The sequence below is a fragment of the Anomaloglossus baeobatrachus genome, chromosome 12 (genome assembly GCF_048569485.1).
Source record: "Anomaloglossus baeobatrachus isolate aAnoBae1 chromosome 12, aAnoBae1.hap1, whole genome shotgun sequence".
NCBI lineage: Eukaryota > Metazoa > Chordata > Amphibia > Anura > Aromobatidae > Anomaloglossus > Anomaloglossus baeobatrachus.
In genome coordinates, this window is record NC_134364.1 from 73,859,745 (window position 1) to 73,882,863 (window position 23,119).

Sequence of the window (23,119 nt, forward strand, 5' to 3'; positions counted from 1 at the left end):
GGGAACACCTAACCCTTGACCTTGGAACATGCCGCTTGTGTGTGCTCTGGGGAACAGTTGCCTGCTTTCTCCTTCTGGCCATCCCACTACCTCTGATGGGCCTCTCAAAATTCAGTGAGGGCCGCTTGATGGACCTCTAACAATTGATTGAGTGCTGCCTGATGGCCCTCTAAACATTAGTGACGGCCGCCTGATATCCCTCTAAAAATTGATTGAGTGCCACCTGCTGGCCCTCTAAAAATTTTGAGTGAGGATAGCCTGATGGGGAATCTGTTTCCCTCTCCCCCCAGGGAGGGATGGGACAGTAGTGAGATGAAACCCACAGATAAAGACAGGCAAAAGAAAACCAAAACTATATCACACAGCACGCACACATAAAGTTTAAGACAAAAAGGAATTCAGGAGGAAAAGCAAGAGCAGAAAGGAGGTTACAAAACAACAGGGGTAAAAAGTCTAGGACACCACACCTCACAGACCAACATAGGCAAACTATAGCTGGCATGGATGGAAGAATTAAACCAGCATAAATAGGAGGGAGCAGATGTGACAGGCCTCAACATGTGATCAAAGAAGCAAGCAGACCAGCAGAGATTAACTCTTGCTAGGCTGCCTATGAACCAGCACACATCAGGTTGACACCTGAGTCTGCCTGTGTTGATCCCAGTCACCAGATAAACAATCAGGTAGAGTGTCAGAATCTGCAATCTGAACAGAGCTCAATGCCGCAATGACATTCGGTGAAGTTTGTTCAAAGCTCCGCATGGCAGTGGCCTGTAAAACTCTGATTTGGCTGTAGCAAGTAAAATTATGAGTAAGGGCTACCTGATGACCTAATAAAAATTTGGATCAAGGGCCGTATGATAACCCTGTTGATATGGTGCAGGAGGAGAAAGAGGAAAAGGTCCAGAAAAATAATAAACAATGAATCATATACTGTTTGGGGGGTAAGTAGAGGTGCATGTGAATACACAGGAAAAAAGAACATTTGAATTGGCTTTATATTGTGCTGCTGTCATCCACTTGGGTTCACATGTTGGGGTCAATCCAGGCCTTGTTCATTTTGAGAACAGTCAGCTTGCCAACATTTTCATCTGACAGATGGATGTGCTTACTACTTATTAAGCCCTGGTGGCATAGTGCACATGTAGCGCCCCACGGGGCAGGTGTTTTAACCTACTTGTCGCTGGGTCGGGGGTGCAGATCCTCTGTGTCATCACTGGGTGGCTTGGCCCGGTTCCGTTGCCCTGAGGCATGCAGGGAGGAGGATTGGAGGGTGGTAGGGAGGATGGAGGTAATATTCAGGGGTTTAGGAAAGTCTTTTAAGGTGATTGTAATGTCACCTATGGTGTGCGGCCAGGGCTGGGGGCTGCCGCTGCAAGGTCTCTTGCCAGGGTAGATGTTAAGTGCAGCTGAGATGGTGTCGTTCCCCACAGGTGGAGCGGGATTACCCAGGGGAGGATGGCAGAGGACAGAGGTGATGGTAGTCCCCGCTGGCACCTCAGCGCTGGGCGTCGGCGCCGGTTAAAGGAGAGGCAGAGGCAGGGGCTGCGGTTCCAAGTGTTTTTACTCACAAGTCCTTTGAGCACTGCCCGAGGTGCCTTTCTCTGCCACGATGGGCTCCAGCCGATCCAAGATCCATCGGCGGTCACCGCCAGTGCCCATGAAGGTTTTAGTGAAGTGTCCCTCTATAGCTATAAGCCACGGCTCCACCAGGACAAAGAAAACACTAACTCCTGTGTCAGTGCTAGCTGTTGTCCCAAGCTGTGCTCAAGAAGGTCCTGTCTAAAGTGTGATGGTTGCACCTACATCTACCCCATGTGGTGCCCGCCCCCCTGTGGTTGTGCTAGCGACTGGGAAGTCCCATGCTTCGTGATGGCTGGCTCCCCTGTCTGCCCTAGTCCAACCCCCCAGTGAGTAAGCAACTGCTGCTGTTTGTGTGTGTTTTGTGAAGGCACTGGCAGGCTAACCCCCTTCTAACCCAGGATAGATGTTACCCCATAAAAGTGGTGTAATACCCTTTGACGCCTGAAGCCCAATGGTGCTGCACATATGCTTTACCAGTCTAGGAGTCCCACTCCTTCTAAATGGGGAAAAAAACAATTTAGGCCATCCTCTGCGTGTTTTACAGGGTGTATTGCAATCTCTCCTTTCAATTTTTGATAGGTCTTGCACTTATTGCATAGGCTTCACCAGTCTAGGGCTCTCACTCTTTACAAAAAGGAAAAAAAAACCTTCAGAAATCTCATGCACACAATTCTTTTTTTTTCCTTATGAAATGGAAAACTGCTGTATTTTTTAAAGAAGCATGTAAATTCTTTCAGCATTTTTGTTGTGTTTTTGCTGCATTTTTTTCCCCATTGAAAGCAATGAGAGTTCAAAAATGCAGCATAAATGCTATGTGTGAACAAAGCTTAGTGGATGGAGGAGGCAGTTTTTCTATCTTTTTAAATTTGCCTTATATACAAGTCATTACACAGGAAAGAATATGTAGCACCCCACAGGACCTGCAAGGCTACTCTTCACTGGGCCAGTGGTATTTGGGGTTGCTGTGTATGGCCTGACCCGGCTCAGTGGCCCCGTTGGCTACATAAAAGATGGTGCAAGGTGACGGGTAATAGGGGATGGGGGTTTGCTTTGCAGCGTCACCCGTGGTATGCGGCCAGGGATTAATTATCCGCCACTGCAAGATATTGCTCTCCTCTAGGGCTGATGGCAACGAAACTCAGATAGTCCAGCTCCCCACAGGTGGCGCGAGCCCCAGGGAGGACGGTGGTGATGGGGGAAGGGCTGTTGGAGCAATAAGAGGCTGAGGCAGCGGTTGCAGTTCCAGGTCTTTTACTCACAGTTTGTGTGCTGCGCCCTCGGAGTACCGGTCATCGCCGTGATGGGCTCCAGCCGATCCCAGATGAGAGGTCACCACCGATGTTGTGAAGAGTGTGAGACCTTCCTCCATTGCACTCTGTAATGTGGATCCCAGTGGCGTGAAGCTACTCGGGGACCCCAGTGTCCTTGACTTTAGTTGCCGTCCCGTATGCAGGCAACGTGAAACTTGTTATGGACCGTGGCTCCTATCTGTATATGCTGCTGGTGCCCTGGGACTTTTGGTGGTGGGCAACGGGATGTGAAATTCCCCTTCCCTGCAGATTCTGGTAGTCCAACGTGAATTATGTTCTACGGTAGGTCTCTGCACCTTGATGGCGATGGTCCCGAAGGGGCTATTGGGGCTCACCCTCCGGCCACCGTGTTGCTCCTCTGTCTCACAGCTCCACTCGGTCGTCTCCTGCTTCTCTCTCGGTCTGCCTGGTACATGGTTGGCCCCTCTGAGGGGAGCCTTTCAGCATCCCCTCAGAGGCCTTTCTCTTCTCTGTCTCAAGCTGTTCTCTCTCCTGTGTCCCAGACAGTTCTCCCTGTGAACTGTGTGTGTTTGCTCACTTCCCCAGACAGCTCCCACCTTCCTGATGACTCACCAGTGCTGGGGAAAACACGTTGCTATGGTGCCCACCTGCAGCCCAGTCTGTCGGGAAACCACTTAAGCGTATTGTGTAAGCTAGAAAACACAAGTGGTTAACCTCTTCTTACACGGAATAAGTACTGCACCTTAAAGGAGATGCAGTACCCTGTGGCGACTGAAGCCTCAGGGCTGCCACAAATGTTTCCTAAAGTAATCCACATCTAATGATGTCAATACCAGGAAATATCAAAAAATAATCAGCTTTAAAGGATGACACAGCACAGACAAAAAAATTGTCGAAAAAGTGATAGAAACACAGAGTCAAAAATGCACCAAAAACGCAATGAAAAAACGTGAGTAAATTAAAGTGTGGTTAGGACGTTGAAATTCTATAGTGCCAAAAAAACAACTGATCCTGATCGTGGGAATGTTTTCTAAGTGACCTCAATGCTTCCCTATTTTACTGTATGAAGGATAGAAAGCCCAGTGCAGACCAAGCCCTCCACCGCATAGTACTCGATGGAGGGGATATCTTTTTGGTAATATGGCAAAATATATCCAGGTAAGGGGCAAAATAAGTCATGAGGATAAAACTGTACCATCCTGCCTCATTCACTCATTTTATAAAGTTGTCTTCCTAGGTACATATCTCATCCTATACACTCATTATAAGTTATATTGCAGTATCCGATTTTATTTATTTTTTACCTTTGTTAGATATAACTTAGGGGGTGAACTATTAAGCTAGGACTTCACATATTCGACTAAATACAGGGAGATTCTGTCACTGTCCATATAAATGTTCATGGAAAATCCATGTAGAAGAATCATTTGTCTTCCTTCATGTTGACACGATCCTGTTCTACAAGCGCATGTTTGTTTCGGAGACGTTTATAGGTTCTTTATGAATAAAGAAGGATATATGTTCCACAATGGGATTTGCCTTTGAAGGAAGGAAATAATTTGTTTCCCTAAGTATTCACTGGATCCACATCAAATGATTTATGACAATAGAGTTTCATTGGCCTCCGTGTAGTAGGAACTGGCTTGTTGAGTGTATCTGTCAAGTTTGACAAATGTCTGATCAGTGCATTTTATGCCTGATAAATTATCTGTGAATAATGTAAAGTCATTGTCGTATTGCTCAACAAAATAAGCTTTGCATATTAGAAAAGTCTAGCTCCAAGGTGGAAAGTACTTGCCATCTCTGACATTTTTTCGTATTATGGATTTTCTTTTTATCACAGAATAGAAAAAGTATTCATACCACGTGAACTTTTCCACATTTTTTCACCATATACCCACAAACGTATATGTATTTATTGGGATTTTCTGTGATATACCAACACTAAGTGGCAAGTATCTGTGAACTGTAAAGGAATGATACATGGGATTTTAAAAAGATATTTTAAAAAATTGTGTACCCTCAGGAGAAAGCTCTTCCGAGCAATATTGTAGAATTGATGTTACGATTCTCTGTGCAGAGCATCTCACAGACCTGGAGATGCTCTGCAGCGCTTACAGATCTGACAGTGTGTCCATTCCTTGTGCAGAGCATCTTGCCTTTAGAGATGCTCTGCGGTGCTTACAGATCTGGCAGTGTCTATTCCTTTGTGCAGAGCACCTTGCCTTCGGAGATGCTCTGCGGCGCATACAGATCTCGCAGTATGTCCATTACTTGTGCAGAGCATCTTGCCTTTGGAGATGTTCTACAGCACTTACAGATCTGGCGGTGTGTCTATTCCTTGTGCAGAGCATCTTGCCTTTGGAGATGTTCTACAGCACTTACAGATCTGGCAGTGTGTCTATTCCTTGTGCAGAGCATCTTGCCTTTGGAGATGTTCTACAGCACTTACAGATCTGGCAGTGTGTCTATTCCTTGTGCAGAGCATCTTGCCTTTGGAGATGTTCTACAGCACTTACAGATCTGGCAGTGTGTCTATTCCTTGTGCAGAGCATCTTGCCTTTGGAGATGTTCTACAGCACTTACAGATCTGGCAGTGTGTCTATTCCTTGTGCAGAGCATCTTGCCTTTGGAGATGTTCTACAGCACTTACAGATCTGGCAGTGTGTCTATTTCTTTGTGCAGCGCATCTTGCCTTTGGAGATGCTCTACGGTGCTTACAGATCTGACAGTATGTCCATTCCTAGTGCAGTAAAGAATGGAAGCACGGTCTGATAGAGCGCTAAGGAGGCCACAGTATTAGATTAATTTTTGTAGAATTTATTGTTTTCTATCAGCCACAACGCGTTTCGATATACACAATATCTTCATCAGGTGGATATCCTCCCACACCGGTGGTTTCACCTGTACTGTACACACAACAATAGGGTATGTACACACTGGTTTTTATGAAACTTATGGGTGTATCTCCTCTTAGTCCTATGTACTTAGGATAACATAACTTAACAGATGTCTCAGATTATAATATCCAATCCCTCCTTTTTTTTCTCTCCTTTTTCTCTCTTTTTGACACATATCTCCAACACAGTACCTTAAAGTGGACTCCACTATTTTAGCATTACCTTTGAACTACCTGTCTGGTATATATTATATCATTGATGTCAACAAAGGTATTCTTACTGTATTCTTATTATATTTCTTTAGCTGTACATTGTCCCTTCTTTCATTCTTCTCCCTTGTGGATCCATTACCCTCTGCTCCGTGTTCTTTTTCCTCTGTTCTCTTCTCTCTCTTTCCTCTCTTTTCTTTCCTTTTTCCTTCTTTCTTTCTGTTTCCCTTTTCTTCACTCCTCCCTTTTGAACATTTCTCTGCAACCCCCTTGGTCCTCTTCAATTCATTCACTATTTGTCACGTTTCTTGAATTTTCTTCTTTATAAGCCTTTTTCCACTTGAGCCGGATATATTGTTTAAATATCTGTTTATTTCTAGGCATTCTTTTGCTCATGAAGATCTCATACATTTGAATACATATCATTTTCTCTACAACCATATAGGTATGTCCTATGTATGTTAATAACTCTTCATATGGTGGTTTCCTATATAGCGGTCATTTTTACCGTTACCTCCTCTAGAGGACACTGTTTCAAAGATAGACAATTATGGTACATTATGCTTTTCTTATCTCCAACATAGATTAACTATCAGTACCTAAAAGCTTGTTGATATTGTTTTGCCCTTTTCTCCCATTTGGTATATTTATATACTAAACATGTATGGTATAAGCATTGTTCTGTTTGTGTAATAACTAATTAAATTTTTCTTTCTGTATATTTATATCATAGACTTTCTCTGACGAAGGCCTGTATGTGAAGGCCGAAACGTTAGAATTATTAATTTTTGGACCTTTGCATCAATAAAAACAAGCAAACTGAAATTCAAGCATTATCCTGTCTCAGACTCTTACCTTTTTGTGTGCCCGAGTTATTGTTTTTGCTACACTGTGGTATTTCCTCGGAGGCACCTACTATTCTATAGTGAGCCAGACTTCATTTCATATTGATATGGAGCTTTCTACGACATGATATTGTAAGATTTATTGATTACTGGATGCCTGGATGCCTTTCTTGAAAAATATAATATTACTGATTATATGTACAAGATTCTATGATTGGGCATTGATTCTATGAACTAAACTGATTGCCATATGTGGAGTCAGAAAATTACTAAAAAACTGTCAGTGCAGTCACGAAGAGAATAGCCACTTAAAAGTGGTTGGGCGGGTGAGCAGGGGGAGGAGACACGTGCGCCAGATGTCGATATTGAGGATATAGGCAGGGGAGGGGGGGCCTATCCTAGCCCTATGAGTTTCCCCTACCTACCAGCGGAGTGTAAACACCCTAATACTCGGTGCCCCCGCTCCTCGGCGGCTGTCCCTTACTATCCCTCCAACCATAAAACCACCATCACCAAAAAAGTGTACGTGAATAAATGTGCAAGGTCAAACACCTAAAAAAGTCTGGTGTGCAGTTTAGTTAATACATATTAGATCAAATAGTTCCCCTATCAGGGTAAAACTTATTCCCAAAAGGATGACCAATGGTACTCTTATTCCAGAGGACACAAGCCTAAAGAGTATGGGTAACCACTCTGTATAGTTAATACATGTCAGTTCAACATATATATGTAGTCAGATAGTTCCCCTACAGGGGTGAACCAATATCACAATAATTCCCTTGATAATCAGAAGGTACTCCCATCCCCTAGGACACAAGCCCACATCGTCAGGGTAACCACTCTCTAATGTAAATACAAATCGGGTCAAGTGGTCTCCCTCACTACTTTCCTTAAGGGTAAACAGGCTATGCTTCCATCCTAAAGGGAATGTAAATACAACTGCACACCAATCTCAGATAAAATATTGGCACTTCGGAATGATTAAAGTACTCAATTATACCCCTTTTATCAGGTTATATCATAATATTTATCTCATAATGATTAGAGTACTTATCGTGTCATTAAGCTTATCATCTCAGCATATCTCTCAACGCGTTTCTCCCTCAGGATGTCTGGGGGTTCATCAGGAGATTTTCAATCTGTAAAGCCGATCTCACAATGGAGGAACGGTTGCTGTGCCTGGTAACGCCACTCTGGACCACAAGAATCTGGGTCCTAGCTCATTAGTGGTATCAGAGGTAATGCCTCATTTGGCCACACATCACCTCCACTTATATCAACTCAATAAACGCCATTTTACCCCGCCCCCATGGGACTTACTGTCCATGATATTTTCAAACGCCGCGCCATTCTGCCGGCGGTCACTTCCGGTTTGAAGTCTCTGTGACGTAGGACCGGAAGTCAATATTCCCCACCAGGCCTTGCTACAATTCCAGGCCTCCGACGTCACACCGGAAGTTCCGGCACCTGGACCGCACATTGCGTTCCACTTATCAGGGACGCCCACATGGAGAACAGAGGGTCACATGTTAAGGGAGGGTAATTGGCGGATCACATGACTTTACGATAGTGGAACGCACACTGCGCTCCATTTGCAAAAAACGCCCTCATAACAACAAGAGCGTCGCCTGTAGTGAAGGCTAGTCACGTGACTCATGAGTAAGATAGGGCTATTCATATAAATAGAAAAATAAGGAAAGTGCGATATCATTATATCGCCAAAAAATTAACCATTGCTCGTCCTATAGGGACAATAAGCACATAGGCATAGAAATCAGCTCCGCTCCATAACACATCCCATAAGAGTGTAAAAAAGGGGGTCCCAGACCACCATGAACCCTTCAAAGGAAGGTTAAATGAAACTGGTGAAATTTAATTGTTCATTAATCCCATCCGGGGACATACTACGCAGCAGATAAATCCACCTCGTTTCCCTTTGGAGAATCAACCTATTCCAGTCACCCAGCCTCTCATGTTTTTGGACGGTCTCAATTACCTTAAATAGGATATTCTTATCCCCATTATGGTATTGGACCATATGTCGGGCAAGTGCAGTATCCCTTTTGTGGAGAATATCCCCCATGTGCTCTCCGATCCTTACTCTTAATTCCCTCTTTGTTTTCCCCACATAATTTTTGGGACACTGACAGGTGCACATGTAAACTACTCCAGTGGTCTTGCAGTTCGCAAAATCCCTATTAGAGAACACTCTCCCTGTCGCTGCACTTGCAAAGGTTTTAGAAGGGTCGATATACCTACAGAAACTGCAGGTCCCACACCTAAAGGTCCCAATTGGTCTCCTGTCTAACCAGGTCCCTGCCGATTTCGGTTGTTCAAAATGACTATGGACCAGGTGGTCCCTTATTGACCTCCCTCTCCTAAAGGTGACTGAGGGTTTTGTAGTTAGGGTGTCTGCCAAATCTGGGTCTGCCCGAAGAATGTCCCAGTGCCGCCTTAAAATGTCCATAATCTTATCAGTCTGGTCGTCATAGGTCCCAATCAATCTTGTCAACCCATCGTTTTGTAATTTCTGGCGGGGCACAATTAACTCGGTCCTGTTTCTTCCTTTTGCGACCCTATATGCTTCATCAATCACTCCCACTGGGTAACCTCTGTCTCTGAACCTACGTCTAAGGTTATTAGATTGTGCCTGAAAATCTCCCAGACTGGAACAGTTCCTCCGAAGTCGAAGGAACTGTCCCTTGGGGATTCCTCTCTTCAGGCTAGTAGGGTGACAGCTCTCCCATCGTAGCAAACTATTAGTTGCCGTGGGTTTCCTATAGATGGTAGTATCCAAATAGCCGTCTGGATTCCTCTTGATGTACAAATCCAAAAAGGAAATCCTATCCCCCCCTATCTCCGAGGTAAACCTTAGGTTCAGGTTATTCAAATTAAGGTGTCCAACAAAGGCCCTGAAGGAGTTTTGATCACCCGACCAAAGGATGAGGATGTCATCAATATATCTCCCCCAGAATAGAATCCTGGGGGTCCAGATGACATCCTCATCCCTGAAAACAACTGTGTCCTCCCACCAACCCAGGAGCAAGTTTGCGTATGTGGGAGCACAAGGGCTCCCCATCGCTGTGCCCCTGAGTTGATGGTAGAACTTCCTGTCAAACAGGAAGTAGTTGTGTCCCAGGACAAACCTCAGTAGTTTAATAATTAAGATGTTATGGGGTCCAAGATGACTCCCCCTACTCTTAAGAAAATACTCCACTGCCTCAATTCCCTTCTCATGAGGGATACTGCTGTACAGGGCCTCCACATCTATAGATGTTAAGATGGTGCCCTGTTCCACACAAATTCCTTCCAACTTCCCAATAAGATCAGCAGTATCCCTAATGTACGATGGTAAAGATGTTACAAACGGGCGCAACAGTTTGTCCAGGTATACACTCACATTCTGACACAGTGCTTCTATGCCCGAGACTATAGGTCGGCCTTTCAATGGCACCACCCCTTTATGTATCTTAGGAAGTGAATAGAATGTAGCTATTCGTGGATGTTTAAGATACATAAAGTCAAATTCACTCTTAGAGATTAACAAATCATCCAGTGCATGTGTCAAAATCTCCAATAGTTTACAGGCATAGTCTTTAGTGGGATCCCCCCTCAGTACCTCATACGTGGCAGAGTCATGGAGAATGGAAAGGCACATGTCCTTGTATTTCCCCACATCAAGGATCACAGTATTCCCCCCCTTATCGGAGGGCTTTATTACGATGTTTCTGTTTTTTTCAAGAGACAATAGTGCATCCTTCTCTAGTGGTCCAAGGTTGGTATCAGATCTCCCCCTTCTCGGATTAATCTTACTGATCTCGGCCGAAACCAGTTTGGCAAATATGTCAATATTACTACATTCTCCCAAGGGTGGTAGTCGTAGGCTCTTAGGTTTTAGGTCCGAAAAAGGGCCTTCACCAATTTCACGGTCACTCTCCTCTGCAAGTCCAGCTAGAACCCTAACATCATTGAGCGACTCCAGAGGAATCCCCAATTGTTGGCATTTAATTCTATCATTGATGACAAAATGTTTCTTCCATTTGAGTTTCCTAAGAAACAAATTTATGTCCTTGATCCATATAAACGGATCGCACCGTGTGGTCGGAACAAATGAAAGGCCAGCAGCCAAGACCCTCTCTTCATTGATAGACAGGGTATAAGAGGATAGGTTAATAATTCGTTGCCTATCTTCCTCTATACCTGCCCCTACTATTTTTTCTGTACCCCCACTAGTCGTGTGCGTAATTGGTATGACATACCGTCTGTCCCCTCTAAAAAAGAGGCCGGACCAGAGGATGAGGTGGAGGATGAGGATGGAACAGAAGGCTCCCCCAGGGATGCTCCAACTGCCGGGAATCTCTGATTCCCCCTTTTTTCTTCCCATTTTTTGTTCTTATTTTTATACCTCCTGAATTGACCTCTACCTCTATTAGTTCTAAATGGGCCCTCTCTTGTCCGAAACTCAGTGTCCGAATTCTCTGCGTCTGAGGAGGAAGGATCACCTACGTGTTCGTATGACTCTAAACTAGGATAGGCTTTATTATCCTTAAAATCAGCCAGGTCCCGTACGTAGTGTCTATGTTTTCTCTCTTTCAGTTCCTGCTGATATTTATCTACTGTAGTTTTAAGTGTAATTTCTTTGTTACTAAAGTCTGAGTCAGATTTATATTCACGAGCTTTCTCGATTTGGCTCTCAAGTTTTTTAGATGATTCTTCTAGAGTCAGTCTCTCCTCCTCTAAGAGGATTGTCATAAAGCGAATCGATGATGCTATTGATTCCTTACGCCACTTCTCTAACAATGTCTGGGTTCTTGACCTCGGTGCTGGTGTAAGTGGGATCCTTAGGCCTCTTGGAACAATGCCACCCTTAATATAATGCTCTAACGATCTCACCTCCCACCAAGATTTCAGGTGGTTTTTATAGCATGCCAATAGATCCGAAAAAATATTTTTGATGCTAGGTTTAGCCAAGGTCCTGCTCAGTTCAGAAGCCTCAGAAAACGCCTCTTCCACATCACTCATCCAATCAGACGTGTTAAGCGGAGCTGACAGGAAGCCAGCCATATCATATATATACCTCAAATTCAAAATACAGGGAGGAACCCAATTATCACAAAACCATGAAAAAATTCCTATATTAAAAATATCAATCTTTATTAGTCAATTACTAAAAAACTGTCAGTGCAGTCACGAAGAGAATAGCCACTTAAAAGTGGTTGGGCGGGTGAGCAGGGGGAGGAGACACGTGCGCCAGATGTCGATATTGAGGATATAGGCAGGGGAGGGGGGGCCTATCCTAGCCCTATGAGTTTCCCCTACCTACCAGCGGAGTGTAAACACCCTAATACTCGGTGCCCCCGCTCCTCGGCGGCTGTCCCTTACTATCCCTCCAACCATAAAACCACCATCACCAAAAAAGTGTACGTGAATAAATGTGCAAGGTCAAACACCTAAAAAAGTCTGGTGTGCAGTTTAGTTAATACATATGAGATCAAATAGTTCCCCTATCAGGGTAAAACTTATTCCCAAAAGGATGACCAATGGTACTCTTATTCCAGAGGACACAAGCCTAAAGAGTATGGGTAACCACTCTGTATAGTTAATACATGTCAGTTCAACATATATATGTAGTCAGATAGTTCCCCTACAGGGGTGAACCAATATCACAATAATTCCCTTGATAATCAGAAGGTACTCCCATCCCCTAGGACACAAGCCCACATCGTCAGGGTAACCACTCTCTAATGTAAATACAAATCGGGTCAAGTGGTCTCCCTCACTACTTTCCTTAAGGGTAAACAGGCTATGCTTCCATCCTAAAGGGAATGTAAATACAACTGCACACCAATCTCAGATTGGCACTTCGGAATGATTAAAGTACTCAATTATACCCCTTTTATCAGGTTATATCATAATATTTATCTCATAATGATTAGAGTACTTATCGTGTCATTAAGCATATCATCTCAGCATATCTCTCAACGCGTTTCTCCCTCAGGATGTCTGGGGGTTCATCAGGAGATTTTCAATCTGTAAAGCCGATCTCACAATGGAGGAACGGTTGCTGTGCCTGGTAACGCCACTCTGGACCACAAGAATCTGGGTCCTAGCTCATTAGTGGTATCAGAGGTAATGCCTCATTTGGCCACACATCACCTCCACTTATATCAACTCAATAAACGCCATTTTACCCCGCCCCCATGGGACTTACTGTCCATGATATTTTCAAACGCCGCGCCATTCTGCCGGCGGTCACTTCCGGTTTGAAGTCTCTGTGACGTAGGACCGGAAGTCAATATTCCCCACCAGGCCTTGCTACAATTCCAGGCCTCCGACGTCACACCGGAAGTTCCGGCACCTGGACCGCACATTGCGTTCCACTTATCAGGGACGCCCACATGGAGAACAGAGGGTCACATGTTAAGGGAGGGTAATTGGCGGATCACATGATTTTACGATAGTGGAACGCACACTGCGCTCCATTTGCAAAAAACGCCCTCATAACAACAAGAGCGTCGCCTGTAGTGAAGGCTAGTCACGTGACTCATGAGTAAGATAGGGCTATTCATATAAATAGAAAAATAAGGAAAGTGCGATATCATTATATCGCCAAAAAATTAACCATTGCTCGTCCTATAGGGACAATAAGCACATAGGCATAGAAATCAGCTCCGCTCCATAACACATCCCATAAGAGTGTAAAAAAGAAACGCGTTGAGAGATATGCTGAGATGATATGCTTAATGACACGATAAGTACTCTAATCATTATGAGATAAATATTATGATATAACCTGATAAAAGGGGTATAATTGAGTACTTTAATCATTCCGAAGTGCCAATATTTTATCTGAGATTGGTGTGCAGTTGTATTTACATTCCCTTTAGGATGGAAGCATAGCCTGTTTACCCTTAAGGAAAGTAGTGAGGGAGACCACTTGACCCGATTTGTATTTACATTAGAGAGTGGTTACCCTGACGATGTGGGCTTGTGTCCTAGGGGATGGGAGTACCTTCTGATTATCAAGGGAATTATTGTGATATTGGTTCACCCCTGTAGGGGAACTATCTGACTACATATATATGTTGAACTGACATGTATTAACTATACAGAGTGGTTACCCATACTCTTTAGGCTTGTGTCCTCTGGAATAAGAGTACCATTGGTCATCCTTTTGGGAATAAGTTTTACCCTGATAGGGGAACTATTTGATCTCATATGTATTAACTAAACTGCACACCAGACTTTTTTAGGTGTTTGACCTTGCACATTTATTCACGTACACTTTTTTGGTGATGGTGGTTTTATGGTTGGAGGGATAGTAAGGGACAGCCGCCGAGGAGCGGGGGCACCGAGTATTAGGGTGTTTACACTCCGCTGGTAGGTAAGGGAAACTCATAGGGCTAGGATAGGCCCCCCCTCCCCTGCCTATATCCTCAATATCGACATCTGGCGCACGTGTCTCCTCCCCCTGCTCACCCGCCCAACCACTTTTAAGTGGCTATTCTCTTCGTGACTGCACTGACAGTTTTTTAGTAATTGACTAATAAAGATTGATATTTTTAATATAGGAATTTTTTCATGGTTTTGTGATAATTGGGTTCCTCCCTGTATTTTGAATTTGAGGTATATATATGATATGGCTGGCTTCCTGTCAGCTCCGCTTAACACGTCTGATTGGATGAGTGATGTGGAAGAGGCGTTTTCTGAGGCTTCTGAACTGAGCAGGACCTTGGCTAAACCTAGCATCAAAAATATTTTTTCGGATCTATTGGCATGCTATAAAAACCACCTGAAATCTTGGTGGGAGGTGAGATCGTTAGAGCATTATATTAAGGGTGGCATTGTTCCAAGAGGCCTAAGGATCCCACTTACACCAGCACCGAGGTCAAGAACCCAGACATTGTTAGAGAAGTGGCGTAAGGAATCAATAGCATCATCGATTCGCTTTATGACAATCCTCTTAGAGGAGGAGAGACTGACTCTAGAAGAATCATCTAAAAAACTTGAGAGCCAAATCGAGAAAGCTCGTGAATATAAATCTGACTCAGACTTTAGTAACAAAGAAATTACACTTAAAACTACAGTAGATAAATATCAGCAGGAACTGAAAGAGAGAAAACATAGACACTACGTACGGGACCTGGCTGATTTTAAGGATAATAAAGCCTATCCTAGTTTAGAGTCATACGAACACGTAGGTGATCCTTCCTCCTCAGACGCAGAGAATTCGGACACTGAGTTTCGGACAAGAGAGGGCCCATTTAGAACTAATAGAGGTAGAGGTCAATTCAGGAGGTATAAAAATAAGAACAAAAAATGGGAAGAAAAAAGGGGGAATCAGAGATTCCCGGCAGTTGGAGCATCCCTGGGGGAGCCTTCTGTTCCATCCTCATCCTCCACCTCATCCTCTGGTCCGGCCTCTTTTTTAGAGGGGACAGACGGTATGTCATACCAATTACGCACACGACTAGTGGGGGTACAGAAAAAATAGTAGGGGCAGGTATAGAGGAAGATAGGCAACGAATTATTAACCTATCCTCCTATACCCTGTCTATCAATGAAGGTTGGGTCTTGGCTGCTGGCCTTTCATTTGTTCCGACCACACGGTGCGATCCGTTTATATGGATCAAGGACATAAATTTGTTTCTTAGGAAACTCAAGTGGAAGAAACATTTTGTCATCAATGATAGAATTAAATGCCAACAATTGGGGATTCCTCTGGAGTCGCTCAATGATGTTAGGGTTCTAGCTGGACTTGCAGAGGAGAGTGACCGTGAAATTGGTGAAGGCCCTTTTTCGGACCTAAAACCTAAGAACCTACGACTACCACCCTTGGGAGAATGTAGTAATATTGACATATTTGCCAAACTGGTTTCGACCGAGATCAGTAAGATTAATCCGAGAAGGGGGAGATCTGATACCAACCTTGGACCACTAGAGAAGGATGCACTATTGTCTCTTGAAAAAAACAGAAACATCGTAATAAAGCCCTCCGATAAGGGGGGGAATACTGTGATCCTTGATGTGGGAAAATACAAGGACATGTGCCTTTCCATTCTCCATGACTCTGCCACGTATGAGGTACTGAGGGGGGATCCCACTAAAGACTATGCCTGTAAACTATTGGAGATTTTGACACATGCACTGGATGATTTGTTAATCTCTAAGAGTGAATTTGACTTTATGTATCTTAAACATCCACGAATAGCTACATTCTATTCACTTCCTAAGATACATAAAGGGGTGGTGCCATTGAAAGGCCGACCTATAGTCTCGGGCATAGAAGCACTGTGTCAGAATGTGAGTGTATACCTGGACAAACTGTTGCGCCCGTTTGTAACATCTTTACCATCGTACATTAGGGATACTGCTGATCTTATTGGGAAGTTGGAAGGAATTTGTGTGGAACAGGGCACCATCTTAACATCTATAGATGTGGAGGCCCTGTACAGCAGTATCCCTCATGAGAAGGGAATTGAGGCAGTGGAGTATTTTCTTAAGAGTAGGGGGAGTCATCTTGGACCCCATAACATCTTAATTATTAAACTACTGAGGTTTGTCCTGGGACACAACTACTTCCTGTTTGACAGGAAGTTCTACCATCAACTCAGGGGCACAGCGATGGGGAGCCCTTGTGCTCCCACATACGCAAACTTGCTCCTGGGTTGGTGGGAGGACACAGTTGTTTTCAGGGATGAGGATGTCATCTGGACCCCCAGGATTCTATTCTGGGGGAGATATATTGATGACATCCTCATCCTTTGGTCGGGTGATCAAAACTCCTTCAGGGCCTTTGTTGGACACCTTAATTTGAATAACCTGAACCTAAGGTTTACCTCGGAGATAGGGGGGGATAGGATTTCCTTTTTGGATTTGTACATCAAGAGGAATCCAGACGGCTATTTGGATACTACCATCTATAGGAAACCCACGGCAACTAATAGTTTGCTACGATGGGAGAGCTGTCACCCTACTAGCCTGAAGAGAGGAATCCCCAAGGGACAGTTCCTTCGACTTCGGAGGAACTGTTCCAGTCTGGGAGATTTTCAGGCACAATCTAATAACCTTAGACGTAGGTTCAGAGACAGAGGTTACCCAGTGGGAGTGATTGATGAAGCATATAGGGTCGCAAAAGGAAGAAACAGGACCGAGTTAATTGTGCCCCGCCAGAAATTACAAAACGATGGGTTGACAAGATTGATTGGGACCTATGACGACCAGACTGATAAGATTATGGACATTTTAAGGCGGCACTGGGACATTCTTCGGGCAGACCCAGATTTGGCAGACACCCTAACTACAAAACCCTCAGTCACCTTTAGGAGAGGGAGGTCAATAAGGGACCACCTGGTCCATAGTCATTTTGAACAACCGAAATCGGCAGGGACCTGGTTAGACAGGAGACCAATTGGGACCTTTAGGTGTGGGACCTGCAGTTTCTGTAGGTATATCGATCCTTCTAAAACCTTTGCAAGTGCAGCGACAGGGAGAGTGTTCTCTAATAGGGATTTTGCGAACTGCAAGACCACTGGAGTAGTTTACATGTGCACCTGTCAGTGTCCCAAAAATTATGTGGGGAAAACAAAGAGGGAATTAAGAGTAAGGATCGGAGAGCACATGGGGGATATTCTCCACAAAAGGGATACTGCACTTGCCCGACATATGGTCCAATACCATAATGGGGATAAGAATATCCTATTTAAGGTAATTGAGACCGTCCAAAAACATGAGAGGCTGGGTGACTGGAATAGGTTGATTCTCCAAAGGGAAACGAGGTGGATTTATCTGCTGCGTAGTATGTCCCCGGATGGGATTAATGAACAATTAAATTTCACCAGTTTCATTTAACCTTCCTTTGAAGGGTTCATGGTGGTCTGGGACCCCCTTTTTTACACTCTTATGGGATGTGTTATGGAGCGGAGCTGATTTCTATGCCTATGTGCTTATTGTCCCTATAGGACGAGCAATGGTTAATTTTTTGGCGATATAATGATATCGCACTTTCCTTATTTTTCTATTTATATGAATAGCCCTATCTTACTCATGAGTCACGTGACTAGCCTTCACTACAGGCGACGCTCTTGTTGTTATGAGGGCGTTTTTTGCAAATGGAGCGCAGTGTGCGTTCCACTATCGTAAAGTCATGTGATCCGCCAATTACCCTCCCTTAACATGTGACCCTCTGTTCTCCATGTGGGCGTCCCTGATAAGTGGAACGCAATGTGCGGTCCAGGTGCCGGAACTTCCGGTGTGACGTCGGAGGCCTGGAATTGTAGCAAGGCCTGGTGGGGAATATTGACTTCCGGTCCTACGTCACAGAGACTTCAAACCGGAAGTGACCGCCGGCAGAATGGCGCGGTGTTTGAAAATATCATGGACAGTAAGTCCCATGGGGGCGGGGTAAAATGGCGTTTATTGAGTTGATATAAGTGGAGGTGATGTGTGGCCAAATGAGGCATTACCTCTGATACCACTAATGAGCTAGGACCCAGATTCTTGTGGTCCAGAGTGGCGTTACCAGGCACAGCAACCGTTCCTCCATTGTGAGATCGGCTTTACAGATTGAAAATCTCCTGATGAACCCCCAGACATCCTGAGGGAGAAACGCGTTGAGAGATATGCTGAGATGATATGCTTAATGACACGATAAGTACTCTAATCATTATGAGATAAATATTATGATATAACCTGATAAAAGGGGTATAATTGAGTACTTTAATCATTCCGAAGTGCCAATATTTTATCTGAGATTGGTGTGCAGTTGTATTTACATTCCCTTTAGGATGGAAGCATAGCCTGTTTACCCTTAAGGAAAGTAGTGAGGGAGACCACTTGACCCGATTTGTATTTACATTAGAGAGTGGTTACCCTGACGATGTGGGCTTGTGTCCTAGGGGATGGGAGTACCTTCTGATTATCAAGGGAATTATTGTGATATTGGTTCACCCCTGTAGGGGAACTATCTGACTACATATATATGTTGAACTGACATGTATTAACTATACAGAGTGGTTACCCATACTCTTTAGGCTTGTGTCCTCTGGAATAAGAGTACCATTGGTCATCCTTTTGGGAATAAGTTTTACCCTGATAGGGGAACTATTTGATCTCATATGTATTAACTAAACTGCACACCAGACTTTTTTAGGTGTTTGACCTTGCACATTTATTCACGTACACTTTTTTGGTGATGGTGGTTTTATGGTTGGAGGGATAGTAAGGGACAGCCGCCGAGGAGCGGGGGCACCGAGTATTAGGGTGTTTACACTCCGCTGGTAGGTAGGGGAAACTCATAGGGCTAGGATAGGCCCCCCTCCCCTGCCTATATCCTCAATATCGACATCTGGCGCACGTGTCTCCTCCCCCTGCTCACCCGCCCAACCACTTTTAAGTGGCTATTCTCTTCGTGACTGCACTGACAGTTTTTTAGTAATTGACTAATAAAGATTGATATTTTTAATATAGGAATTTTTTCATGGTTTTGTGATAATTGGGTTCCTCCCTGTATTTTGAATTTGAGGTATATATATCATATGTGGAGTCAGGAAGGAATTCCCCCCCCCCCTAACATGGAGCTTACTGTCTGGCCCATGTGGTTTTTGCCTTCCTCTGCTGCTATCAATGAGGTTAATGAATGTGCTGTCACTCTGAATGCACTTTAGTAAATCATCAAGATCCACTACTGGCAGCTCCTTTTACAGTTGCCAACCAGTGGTATAATGTACAGCAACTGGATTCCCCTAGACTTCCTTCCAGGTACACTAACAGCTCAGTTTTAAAATGATTTGTTCATAGAACCAGTGTAAAGGCGGCGTTGCAACGATTTATTGTGCGATCACATGAGCGATCGCACCCGCCTCCGTCGTTTGTGCGTCACGGGCAATTTATTGCCTGTGTCGCACAAAGTCGTTAACCCCCTGTCACACGCACTTACCTCCCTAACAACGCCGCTGTGGGCGGCGAACATCCTCTTTCTGAAGGGGGAGGGACGTTCGACGTTACAGCGACATCACACAGCGGCCGCCCAATAGAAGCGGAGGGGCGGAGATGAGCGGGACCTAACATCCCGCCCACCTCCTTCCTTCCTCATTGCCGGTGGGAAGCAGGTAAGTTGTTGTTCGTCGTTCCCAGGGTGTCACACGTAGTGATGTGTGCTGCCACGGGAACGACGAACAATCGGCGCGAAGAAGGAGGAACGGCATTATGGAAATGAATGACGTGTCAATGAGCAACGATAAGGTGAGTATTTTTGCTCGTTAACAGTCGTTCGGAGGTGTCACATGGTACGACATCTCTAATGATGCCGGATGTGCGTCACGAATTCCGTGACCCTGACGACATTTCGTACGATATATATCGTACCGTGTAATGCTGCCCTTACAGCCATATTTGTTAAGTGTTTTAGAAGCCATTTTCAACATTGCAATGCTAGGCCTCATTGTAACGGAGAGCTACGGGGGGATAGGATGGTATAGGACTCCTAAGCAGACCATACGACTAGGGACCCTGAGCTGTCCCTTATCCCGATGGTAGACTTAGTGGTAGTCAGATTCAAGCCTCCAACATATCCCTGTCTCCTGTCCAGGCCCTAACAACTGTGTCCCCACCACCCAGGGGATAGACTCGGACGGAGCCCAACAACCCACTAACACAGATCAACAAACCAACAAACAGGGGTAACAAAAAACCTCATACACGCCAAAAATCTACACCAAGAACAATCAAGGAAATACAGGAGAGGAATAATAAGGGAAAGGAGGTACAACAAAAACACTCAACTTGCACAAATCGCAGCAGTAATAATCACCATATCCTCTATGCTCCTAGGTTAGCTTCTAACTGTATAGAATAACCAACACAATACCCAGGAAGCAGAGGGCTTCTATCATGGAAGTGAATAAGTGCTGACAGCTGTCAAGTCTGCTGCTGCACCAGTGAAGGAATTAACCCTTAAAAAACATTTAAAGTGCATGGTCCAGATGGTAAATGAGAAAGCTGACCCTGAGTCTGTCCCTATGCACGTGACACTCATGTTACTAGTGCTACTGTGAGTTGCTCGTGTGACTTAAATGTGCTACCAAATACATTTTTAGAAATCTTTTCTTTTTTTCATCATTTGCATATTATTAACATGTCTTTCCATTCTGTGACTTACATAAGTCCACAACTTTTCCTTCTTGGTGTTGCAATTTCAATGTTTTATTGCATGTATGGGGAAATTGGGAGAGATTAAACTGTTGATCAAACCAGTGTTCGGTTGACAAATATAGAAGATATATGGAGAACATTAGTATTAACAATTCCATCATTTGCCATTTTTACTACTGTTTCATGTGACATTTCTGAAAACCTTCCATAATAATTCTGGTTGCTCTCATAAGAGACCAACGTGATAATTCAATATTTCTTGTAATCTTGGATATATTGAAGACAGCGCAAAGATAAGAGGCGTCTATAGCATTCTACCAATGTGCTAGATTTCTTCTCCCTGTTAATTTACTTATTTGTTGACGTTTTTCTGCCTGCTTTAAGTGGATTGTTTGTGTAATAGCGTTCCACCTAAAGCACATTTGTGGAAAATAAATGGTGGCTATTGGGTCACATAAAATATTGATTAAGGCAGCTAAGTGCAGGAACACTATATTTTTCTTTAAATTGGTAGGTATGTGTTAACAATGCAACTCGGCTGGATGTCAATGGAACAGAAGCATTACAGCTCGAGAAGAAAATGCAGCATTTTGAAGCTATGGACACAGATCATTAAGAATGTAATTTACATGGAATTACTGCCATACTGCTTCTGTCATTTCATGAGTCTTGTTACTACCAAAGAACCATAAATGCATGGGTTCCAAATCACTGACAAGAGTCTTCACCCTGTACTTAACGCTTTCAGCATCAGAAAATTCAATAGCAAATTCAAATTGTAATATATCATCCTAAATTGTGTCCATTAATTACAATGCGAGCCAGCAAGATCATAAAACACAATAAAATGTGGATGAGCTGGATGGACCCAAAGCTCCTGTGTGAATATCCTGATTGGAACTGGGGAAAAACAAATAAATTGTATCTTGTCATCAATGAGTATTTCAGAAAAAAATGAAAATATCCAATGACATATGTTAAAAAAAAAAAATATATATATATATATATATATATATATAGACATATATATACATATTGTATATATATATATATTTATATGTATATATTTTTCTACTATAGCTATGTACACATGTACCGTATATATATACACAGATGTAATATATAATATCAATGGGTCTGCAAACAAATCAGTGTTTTTGCACTGACGTGTGCTCGTGCAGCTCCCACGCATGTCCGTGTGTTCTGCACGGAGACAAGTCGATTTTTTCTGGCATCACTGACGTCACGTAGACCATGCAGTGGTGTGATCCATGTGACACATACCATACAAATTACGTATCTATAAATTAAATGATTTGTATACTCACCTGTCTCCAGCGATGCTGTTTTCGGTGCTGCTGTCTCCTGCTTCCAGGCGCGCTAATTATGCTCATGAATATTCACTGCACTGCAGACCTGGAAGTAGCAGCAGCGGTGAGACAACAGCGGCTGGACACAGCATCGTGGGAGATATCAGCACCATGGACAGCAGGAGCATGGACAGGTGAGTATTAGTGTTGAGCGAGTAGTTAACTATTTGTGATGCCCCAGGGAAGTCATGGTCGCGGTCAATGCCCGGTCTCGTGATCCCGGGGGTCGATCCGAAAAAGGATGAAAAAAAGTTTAACAATAAAAAAAAAGTTTTTGACTACGCCAAGTGCAGTTTGCGGCTATTTTGAGGGAGCCGCCGTTGCATGATCTTACTGGGGCTGGTGGTATAATGCAGCTCAGGTGTTCTGACCCTCCGCAAGCAGGGCTAGGACCCAGCAGTAGATGATGGGGGTAGTAGTGCTGTGCAATGGGACTTGTGAGGGCACATAGAGGGAAATGATCCAGACCACACAGGACCTGCAGTTTAAGTTGCTTACTCACTGTGCTCGTTCAGTGCCCGCTTGGTGCTGTTTCTCAGGCGTTCCCTCACCCTTTGTTCCCAGTGCCAGTTGGTGACCTGTAGAGTTGACCTCCGTGCACAACTTCAGTTTTGGTGGGTTCCTGTGGTTTAGAACTTCTTGGGATCCCATCTGTTTCTCAGTCTTGGCCCGTATAGCATGCGCCATTCCCGGTGTGTGCGGTGTGCCTGCTATTGGTAAGCCTTCACAATGTTGTCTGATCTCCCTATGCACCTTACATTGTGGGGAAGCATGGATTGAGGTGTTGAC